This window comes from Heptranchias perlo, chromosome 11, assembly GCF_035084215.1.
Source record: "Heptranchias perlo isolate sHepPer1 chromosome 11, sHepPer1.hap1, whole genome shotgun sequence".
NCBI lineage: Eukaryota > Metazoa > Chordata > Chondrichthyes > Hexanchiformes > Hexanchidae > Heptranchias > Heptranchias perlo.
The window spans coordinates 48,867,364-48,877,988 of record NC_090335.1 but is presented as its reverse complement, the minus strand read 5'-3'; positions in this window follow the sequence as shown (position 1 = coordinate 48,877,988).

Sequence of the window (10,625 nt, the reverse complement as noted above, 5' to 3'; positions counted from 1 at the left end):
ATGAGCCAAAGATGGAGACACTAGTTGGGGCGTTCAAAAGTTTGGTCAAAGAGGTGGGTTTAAGGAGGGTCAAAGGAGGGAAGTGGAGAGGCAGAGGTCTTTAGGGAGGGGATTCCAGAGTGTGCAGCCTAGGCAGCTGAAGGCACGGCTGGAAATGGTGGGACAAAGGGAGGGGGGCTGCAAAAAAGGCCAGAGTCAGAGGAATGGAGAACTTGGAAGTTGGATAATTTCAGGGAATGGTAGACTTCTGTCTTAAGAAGAACATAGGAAGAAGTCTTTGACAGTGAGAGAATTTGAGAGGGTGTGGAGGAGAAGAAACACGTGTGAAGTAACTTCATTTAGTGAGATGACAGGTGTCTGTGGAACCATAAACCAGCAAGGAAATCATCACCTTCATGAGAGGAAAGGGGGGAAAAAGATTTACAAGAGAAAGGAAGAATCAACCTGAACCAGCGTAGTGTTTTAATGCAGAGCTTACTTGTGAGCTTATTACCTTCATTTGCAGCACAATTCCAATTATACATCATGATGGCCAGTCAATCCAAGCTGTAATACTTGTGCAAGTATGTTGTTAAAAATATATTTACTGTAATCCAAGAATAACATTTAATTGTGTGTAGTTTACTTTTAGAAGACAATCGGTACTATTGTAGTTAATGCCTGAAGAAACAATTGGGTGAATGGACATCATCTGCTTTGGTGTATCTGCCATATACAATTGCTTAGCCCCAGGTCTCTGTTCCAATTAGTTGATGAAATGTCAAAGAGAATTAAAAGTACTATGTTCAAAAAAATAATTTGTTGATACATGTGTGACAAAAATAGAATTTTGTGCTGCATGTTGTGTATGTCTTCCTTATGTATCATTTTAAACTAGGATGTAACCTAAGTGCTGTATTGAAAAACTGTAATGACTGCTTGGAGACGACTTGACGGCTTCAGACCTCAGTAAGTTTTGATCCAGAATTAAGGATTGGCTTTTCATACAACACGGCCGTTTTCATCTAGTTTGCCAATAATGTCAGCAAGGGATGGGTCTCCTAATGTCTGAAAATTAACTACTGAATGCAGACAACCCTGTAGTTACTATAGTTACCAAGCAATTTGAGATTTATTGCAAAGTGTGATTTAGGGTTGGTATCATTGTCATAAGGCAAAGCACCATTACTGGGTAGATGAGTAATGTAATCAAACTGAGTTTCAAGGAATTTGCTTGAATTTCAAAAAGAAAACAAGTATAAAATATATAAGGGGTGATTTTGGTCTCTTTATTGCTCCACCTTTTGATGGAAATGAGGCAGTAACAAGACTAAAATGGCTAAAAATTACTCACATAGGAATATAGGAACAGGAGTAGGCCATTCAGCCCCTCGTGCCTGCTCCGCCATTTGATAAGATCATGGCTGATCTGTGATCTAACTCCATATACCTGCCTTTGGCCCATATCCCTTAATACCTTTGGTTGCCAAAAATCTATCTATCTCAGATTTAAATTTAGCAATTGAGTTAGTATTGCCACCTTCCTGCCCAAAAAGCCCACCTATTGCCATTTTTGAGCGGGCCTCGGAATAGAAGGCCAGTGCTCCCAGCCGAAATCGGCAGGAGCCTTATCACTATATGCCAACCAGGGTCCTATGAAATAGATAGGACTTCAATGCCATAGATAGGACCTCAGTGTCAATTATGAACTAAAATGTGTGATGCTTGCACTGCGCATGACCTGCCCTCTGACGCAGAGCGGCAAGCAGCCAAACCAGTATCCCTTAATGGGATCAGTAGAGGCTCAGGAAAAGGGGAACAAATGCTTTGTGGAGGATTTTTTGGGAACAGGAGGAAACTGATTACTCTTACTGTGCCTCCACGAATATCCTCCCAACCATTGCATTGTTTTCCGTAGCCCTTCCATCAATTGGCCTGGCCCTCCCCTTTAATGATCTTCTGCTGGCTTGGCTCCACGGATGGGATGTCGGATTTCTTGGCCCTCCCCGATCACTCAGCTGCCTACCAATGTTTGTTTAACTCTGGCAGTTTGCTATTTTCATTTAAATGAGGCCCAATCATGAAAATGGTTCAGGCCTCTTGCAAGCTGCAGTGAACTTTGGGATCACTCTACCCACCTCGCTCTGACATATGCTCCACATCAAAATCACTCCCATATAGTTTTCAGTGCTGTTTAGTTCTGGTGAAAACACTTAGGCTCTGTGAACATGTGTGACTCACATACTCTATGTATAACAAAAACTTCTGCCTGTATACCAAGGTAAAAGAAAGCTCATCTGTTTTATTCAAAAGAACAGTTACATCCCAAAAGACTGCAAGGCAGGTTATTGAAAAGTGTATATTAAGCTTTTGTAGCTTATTCCAGTTCTCATTATAGGTATTATGCTGTTAGGTATTTTGTTTATGTCTTTCTGCTTCTGTGTATTATTTTATTTGCAAATAAATCTGCTCAGTAGTTTTAACCTGCACACAGTGGACTTGTGGTGTGGTATTTTCTGCTTCTTGAGGTGATAGAAGAATGTAATTGGCCTCCTATGTATACTCCAGTAAGCAATTTGCCATGAGTGGAGTTGATTGTTAGATCTAGTTTATGACACAGATTTCAATCCCTGGAGATTCAGTCTGCTTATAGACACTGTCATCCAGCTATTTACATAAATAAAGGTATTGGGAAAAAGCCCAAAATATAACAGCATGTACTGAAAATCTGCAGCTAACAAATTTGTAAAATCTATTTCAAGCTATTGAAGAGACAGTTGCTTTGAAAGGTTTGCTGGATATCTTGAAGCAGCAAGCTCTCAAATGACTAACATCAGGTTACAAAAATCTAAAAGTTATTCCAATAACCATGAGGGTTCTTATCCTAATATCCAGGCTCAGTCTCATCACTGATAGCCATGAAGTCTTGTAGCAGAGAGGTATTGAATTCCAACACCATTCACATATACTTTGTGAGCTTTAAGAGGAGGTTCGAGTCTCTCGACTTTGTCAATTGATTCCCTCAAAAAACAAGGTCTCAAAAAGTTGATGTGAACCAATAAATTCTGTGACTTTTTTTTAAATGGGGAGGAGGAAAGTATAGGACTCAATAGTAATAAAATGAGCACTTTTATTCAGCTGTTTTAGTCAGAGTTTATCAAATGCCAGGACTATCAGCCCTATTGATCTGAACAAGTGCAGAGTTTTAGATGAGGCCAGACAATGCATTGTTTCCATATATACAAGGACAAGACTGTCACAGAGATGTTAAAGTGGAAGGAGAGAAAGATGCTCATTTCCAGTGATCTGCCCATTGATCAGTGAAAAAAAAGGATTTTCAGGAGGTAAACAACAACTTAGTTTAATAGGTAGACCCATATTTTTGAGAACATTTTTTGGGACAGAAATTCCTGAGTAGTGTCTTGGTTCCAGAGATAATGAGTTAAGGTGCTAAAATATATCAGCTGGAAGTTGCTCTAAATTTAACCTTCTACTGTTAAAGATGCACAATCTTGGGGTTGCTGAGAAGGGATTGTAGCCACATTGTGTTTTCATTGTACCGTTATTTTATGAATGCAGTGATTCATTTTGATGAGTCATTTGTCATGTTACATTGTTTATCAAGACTGCACTCTGTTAATGAGAATTAGCAAGCACTTCTCCAAAATCCCATAGATTCTTTGATTATGATGGGATATTGCATTGATTTTGCCAAAAGGGAGCCCTCCCCATTCATGATGTCACTGGAGTGAAACATCATGGTGTCACGCAAAGGGGATTTCAACACACACTGTCTGCTTCCAGGACTCTGGACCATCAGTTCCTAAGCATAAAACACAGTAATGTGAGGGAGCTGACATCTCATCTTATAACATTTAGGATTATAGGAGAATTCAATAGATTATATATAAATAAATAAAATTAACTTTTTATTGTCCGACTGTTCCAGAGCCACTCAAAGTAGGCCCATCCCAACCACCAAAGATAATATTTCCATGGATCCCAAGGGTTTTTTCACAACTCCTCAGCTCTAGGTCAGCATCAGACATATTTGATGCCAATCTATCATGTCCTTACCTTAGTCATGCTGTCATTGAAGCCCACTAGATACAAGAGGCATTGACAAAACAGGATAACATGTAACCTTGAATCTCAGTCCCGCTAATGTTTTTCACTGCATCCAATTGGCAGCAGCTGTTATAGAGAGAAATCACTTAAGAGGAACTTCCAAAACACATCTCGCTGCCCAGGTCTGTCAATAAATTAAAGGTCGCCAGTTACAATTCCCATCAAGGCCATTGTCTATTATTCAGCCACTACTGATACTCCTGGGATCCTCTGTAGACCATGGGCTCTTTGTTGCAGCAATGGTCATTTTTATTATTGAGGTAGCACCAGATTTCGGCAGAAAAAATTTGAGCGACAGAATGCCTTTCTTTGCATATTGGAGTCAAGGCACTACCCTGAGGACTAATAATTAGGGAGAGAGAAGAAACTGAAATGTTATTTCTAAATAAATAAAATCCAGATATGGACTATCATGAAATATTAATTTTTAAATAAAATAATAGAAACTGGATTAAAACATGAGGAACTTGCTATGAAAAACAAAGGGTGTTGGGGGGAAATCATTTTCACTGATAAGGAAATTCAATTCAATTTAAAATTTAATCTCCTTATATGCTAAGAGAGGAAATAATCTCAAAAAATTGTGAAAAATGTTTACTCAACAATTAACTGAATTATCTCACATTAATTGTACAAGATGCTTATATGTTGCCTTGTCTGACGTGCGGATACGGTGTAAATCTGCCAGATGTCTTCACTGGACACTGCAGCAGTGGTGTCAGTTGGTACATTCCAAATTATTTTCTGTGGACAGATTTATTATATGATTTTCACATAGTTAGTCATAACTGATTGGCACTAATCAATGTGTCATTGGACACATCATCTCATGAATAGAAACCGAAGTTTAAGTAAAAACAATACAGCATGACATCTTTACAAGTGAATAGTAAAGACAGGTAGCTGAGATCCCAATGTATGACACATCCTTATTTTTCAGCCCCTTGGGCAGCCAACATAGTTTAGGGTACACTACGAAGAACAGTGCAATTATGTGTAGGATTGATGAGGAATGGAATATGTGTCACAGCTGTGTTATTCTACACTTAAATCTGATGAAAAAGAGCCATTAATAGGGAAGCATGTGATTTTCAAACCATAAATGCAGCGCGCTAATCTCCCCCATTTCAAATGGACAGAAAAGGACAATTAAGTATTCGCCTGTCGGGAAGGGCCTTCTGAAAACTGCACTTGGTCATTTTCTTTTCCTACTACACAACTGCAAGCTACGCTTTCAGTGCAAATTTCTCACTGGATTTAATGGAGCAGGATGAAGAACAAAGAAGGGATGCCAAGGATATCAGATGGCACCAAAGCTAAACTGGCTCGTGGTTAAAAACACACAAACATGCTTTCTGAGGCAAAACAATGAAACAAAGGATGGGGCTGTATATCTGAGCATGTCGCTAAGCAACTACATTCTAGAATCAAGGAAGAACAATTGATGGGCCCTTAAAAGTGCTGATAAGGGAACCATCTATAAGTATCTTAAATTTGCTGCAGTGAGAAAGGGGGCCAAGGGTTAACTCAGTGTATAAGTAGCCAGCCCCTACTCAGACTCAGGGTAGAGGAGAAAGAAAGTAGAAGTGAGAGTAGCGAGAAGCGGACACACCTTATACCCAGAATGGAACAGTAATATAATTCTTGTCCTATACTGTTAACTACTGATTAGACACTTGCATGTGTGATTCCTGTGTGAAGTTAATAAAGTATCATTGTATCCAATTGGAGTCAAGTCAAAGCATTCTGACAAACTGGCGACTTTGGTGGGACTTGACATATAGTGATATTTGTTTTCTTTAAACGAGGTCCCAGGGCTGACCTATTTTATCAGTGCGTCAGTTTGGGAAGGAAACCTTACGGGCGTGCAGGCGACCTGCATTACCTACCAGTATTCAATGTGTTCCATGATGGCCAGCTCTACAAAGGTAGAGAAGGCATAAATAAAGCAACTTGGGAATCTAGATGTGGCGGAATTACTGTCTATGATAGGGAATGATGAGGATTATGTCCAGAAATGAGTGGACAAGAAAAAGATTAAAATGGAGAAAGGTAGACTGTTGTTGGTCTATGTTGCACATCTCTGCGCATCAGGGTGAGCAGATGGCTAGCTCAACTGAAGTTGAGAGAGCCTGAGATAAGAAGTTTGAGAAATAATGTGTGACAGATTTAGTGTTGTTTTTGACTAGTCCTTAAGGGGACTTGTATCAAAAGGTGGCAAAATGGATTCAAAGTCAAGTAACTGAGGGTAAGATTGTGCAGGAGGACGAGGAGAACATAGGAACTTGTACTGTATTAGTTAAAATCTGTCAGACTTTCTGTGAGGTGAGACTAAGATGAAGAAATTGGTAAGGGAGAAGGAAATTAAAGAGGATTGGAAAGTGGGCGTCTTGTTGTTTCAACCACAGGAGTTAGTGAGCTTGAGACAGGAAGCTGAAATTCGGAAGGGTAGGTTGAAAAATGAGGAAGAAAGAAGAACAAAAAGAAAGATGGAGGGACCTTCACCACACCAGACTTGGGTGAGGACACAGAATGTGAGCTTGAGACTTTGAGTTGGTACAGAATGGGGTTCTATGATGGAATCGAGAAGGAGCAAGGGAGAGGATCACAAGATACAGAATGTGTTCTTTTGTTTTCAGTGTACTGTCTCTTTAAAAAAGTTTGTCCTCATTGTGAGTGCTTTCTTTTCACTGTTGCGGGCTAGCCCTTTTTAATGCTTGTTATGTGACTTCCTCCTTCGTGTAATTTAACAAAGATTTTGTTTAGCTGTAAAAGCAGTTACATTCAGTATTTTTACAGTTTTTGGAAAGACGTGCCTAAAGAAGGAACAAAACGAAAGACGATGTAATTTACTGGGTTTTACTAAGCTGTTTTTAACAGATTTTTAATTACTAAGGATGGATAAAAATTAATAAATCTGTCATGCCTTCATGGCTCATGTTTTGAAAATTGGAAATCAGAGAAGCTGAAATGTATTAGCCAGAGTTTTAGGATTAGGATTAGAGTATTAGGATTTTTGTGCAAGTTTTCACATAACAGCACAAAGACTTCTTAGAAAAAGATCAATTTGAACTTCGTTAAAGCATTTTTGTTTTAATGGCATCGCAGCTAAAAAAAATTGCTATTGTGCTTGACTCCTCCCCCACCCCTGAGCTTCCAGCATGTTAATCTGCTGATTTATAAGCAGTTTTATTGTCCCTTACTGAGTTCCAAGAGAGAGAGAGAGAGAGAAACTTTGGGAGATAGACAGAAAAGCTAGTCAATCTCTCCCATGTTCCTCGAGACATTTTTCTAAATTTGTTTCAGTTTAAAGGGGTTATTCTTTAAAATAGATCATTTAATGCTATTGTCATAGTGCTTTAGTTAAGTGTATAAGATTTTTAAGTTTCTTAATTTAAGTGGCTATTTCCCCATGGTGACAGAAGGAAATCATGAATTGACAAATTAACCCCTTAGGCTCTCAAGAAGAGTCACAATGGATTTCCTGTTATTCTTTTCTTTTACACAGGAAACCATGGTTTTCAGGACCGCAAAAATGTTGGTGCAGCAAATGATCCAATAGTGTTAAGAATTTAAGACCTTATCTGCAGACATCGGCCGATATCAAATGTCACAGCGTGGTGACGTTTTGGACTAAGACTTGAATTTTGAAAATTCAAAATTACATAGAGAAGGAAAAGCAATCATCAACCTTGATCCATTTGCTTCTCCACTTTTGAAAAAATTATGCCAAAAGTAATTACAAGCACTTCTGCATCTACTGCAAAACCAGAAAGCCTGGACATAATTTGTTCTGACATTGGAACTGATAAGATAAATTGATATGCATTGCTGTTCAAGCACTCGAGAAGGGAAAATTAACCTGTAGTTTCAGGGAATAATCAAATTATATTTTAAGATAAAAAAGAATCCAGTCTAAGTGATTCCTGTCCAGTGCAGTGTGTCAGAGGGGAATATTTTGGGGAAATAAAACTGTACATTGACAAGTCCTGTCAGTCCAATAATACTGCTCTCTAGAATTGGAATAATTTTTAAGTTATAAAATGGGCTTAAGATATTTTGGGAATAAAAGTGGTCCAAAAAGATTTAAGTAAAATAAACAAAAATTTTTTTAAAGATATTGGACCAGACAGTAAATATTGCACTGGACGGTAAAGTTTCTCCAGGGCTCATGAATGAGATGAAATGGTAATATAATGGGATGTGTAATATTGGATGAGAGGTAGTGCTTGAGGATATAAGATAGAGACAGGGAAATTACACCACCAAATTGGAATTTTTCTAAGGTCATCGTTGTAGGTGATTATGGGTTAATTTCAGGAACCAAACCAAGGAGGCTAGGGAAAGATCATCCATGAGTAACATAAATCACCTGGGCATGATTTACTAAAGATATCAGTTTGGTATAAATTTACAAACTAGTGAAAGTCAGGAAAGTGTATTTGAGAATAGTAATTGATAGCTTTCTCATGGAGATGTTGTATCCTTGCCTTTACTGAACAATGAGAAAACTGCATTTGACAGCATGGGCACTACCCAGACATTGGGACCCTGCAGGGGGAGAGAAGCAAAGACCTCCAAGCACCCTTGTATGCCATGGAAAACACTTTCGCTAATACCACAAGGATAAAGAAACTGGCCAGCAGAAAGTTTTTTTTTATTCGTTCTTGGGATATGGCATCGTTGGCAAGGCCAGCATTTATTGCCCATCCCTAATCGCCCTTGAGAAGGTGGTGGTGAGCCGCCCTCTTGAACCGCTGCAGTCCGTGTGGTGAAGGGTCTCCCACAGTGCCGTTAGGTAGGAAGTTCTAGGATTTTGTTGCCTATGATATGTTGCGTGTGAGGCAACTAGTATGCAAAAATGGGTGATGAAGATGCACTGAAGAACGGGTCTCAGACATGCTTAGTTACTTGACAACAGCACGACATGAAATGGTTAATGTGGCTCAGGAGAGTGAGAAAAGCTTTTAAGCAAGGCACTGACACGTGCCTAGAGAAATCAACTAATTAATGAAACAATTAGGATAGAGTTAACCACTGGTACCTATCGAGGGATTGAAATTAAAATAAAGAGGGACGTAGAAACTTGGACTTCCAAAATTCAGGGTTAGGTTCCTTTGAATTAACAGTGAAATAGGGACAACTGAGGAAAAATATCCGCAAGATGGATATTAGTAAAAGAAAAGCTTGGGAATCTTTTAAGTCCATGATTTCTTGATAATATGGTACACTGTAGTTTTCAGTACAGTGTTTTATGATTTTCTTTGTCTATATCACGATGTATAATATTAACCAAATGAAACTTAGAAGCAATATGTATATTTCTATGTGTGTTTATGTAACAAAATGCAATTCAAGGTGATCTTAGACAAGACCGAGAAGAAAGTCGCAGGGTAAGATGAAAGGTTCAAAGGGAGGGAGATTTAAGAATATGCTTTAAACTGAGCGTAGTCAGGTATCCCATCTCATACAGCATCTAGGTATTTAGCAAGAGGGCAGTGCTGAGGGAGACAAAGTTGCTGTCTGTCTGTGAACAAAAGCAGTTTGTAAGTCAGGAGATAAAGGATGAGTCACACCACGTGGTATGGTTCATCTGAAGTTGTTTAACACAGAGCCAGCATGTGAGTGGGATAATTTACGACTAGGAGATATGACCAGATACATATGTGCAACCTCAACAGCCAAATAGTATAAAGATAGGGCACTCTGCACCCAAAAGTTAGAGCTCTTGGGACAGTCAGAAGTCCACAGCCCACTTAGACCAGAAGAGTAAATGGTTCAGATAGGTATGTGATGCTGACAAGATGAGAACGTTAGATAAGGCCATGTGGCTGTTGGAGATTACGATTGAAAGACTCAAATTAAACAATGCAATGTAGACGGTGAAAAGGGGACATTTACCCTTTCGAATCATGAATAATGGGAAACAGCATATAATGACAGGCAGAATCCATGGGTAAAATTACTCTCATATGGCTTTGTGCTTGTCCAGGGGATCATGATAATCATTTTAATCATACTACTAATATGTGTGGAGCAGACCCAGATAAAAGTCAACTGTAGACAGCTGACCTTAGAAACCACAGCTTTGCTCAGAGGAAAATAGGATTGGTGTGAGAACTCGAGAGCTGGAATCTCTCGGCCTCAAGGCGGGGACTGTAAGGAAATATAGTTTTCACACAAATGTATGAGGAATTCAAAGGGTTAGACTTAACAGGGTTACGGGTTCAAAATAACAGGAACCAGCCTTAGTGCAGTAATACTGGTGGTTAAAACCCACAAACATGCCAACAAAGGATGGGCCTGTACGTCTGAACATGTCGCTAAGCAACTACATTCAAAAATCAAGGAAGAACAATTGATGGCCCCTAAAAATGCTGATAAGGGAACCATCTATAAGTGGCTTAAATTTGCTGCAGTGAGAAGGGGGGTTAAGGGTTAAGTCTGGCTCTAAGTCGCCAGCCCCTACTCAGACTCAGGGTAGAGGAGAAAGAAAGCAGAAGCGAGAGGAGCAAGAA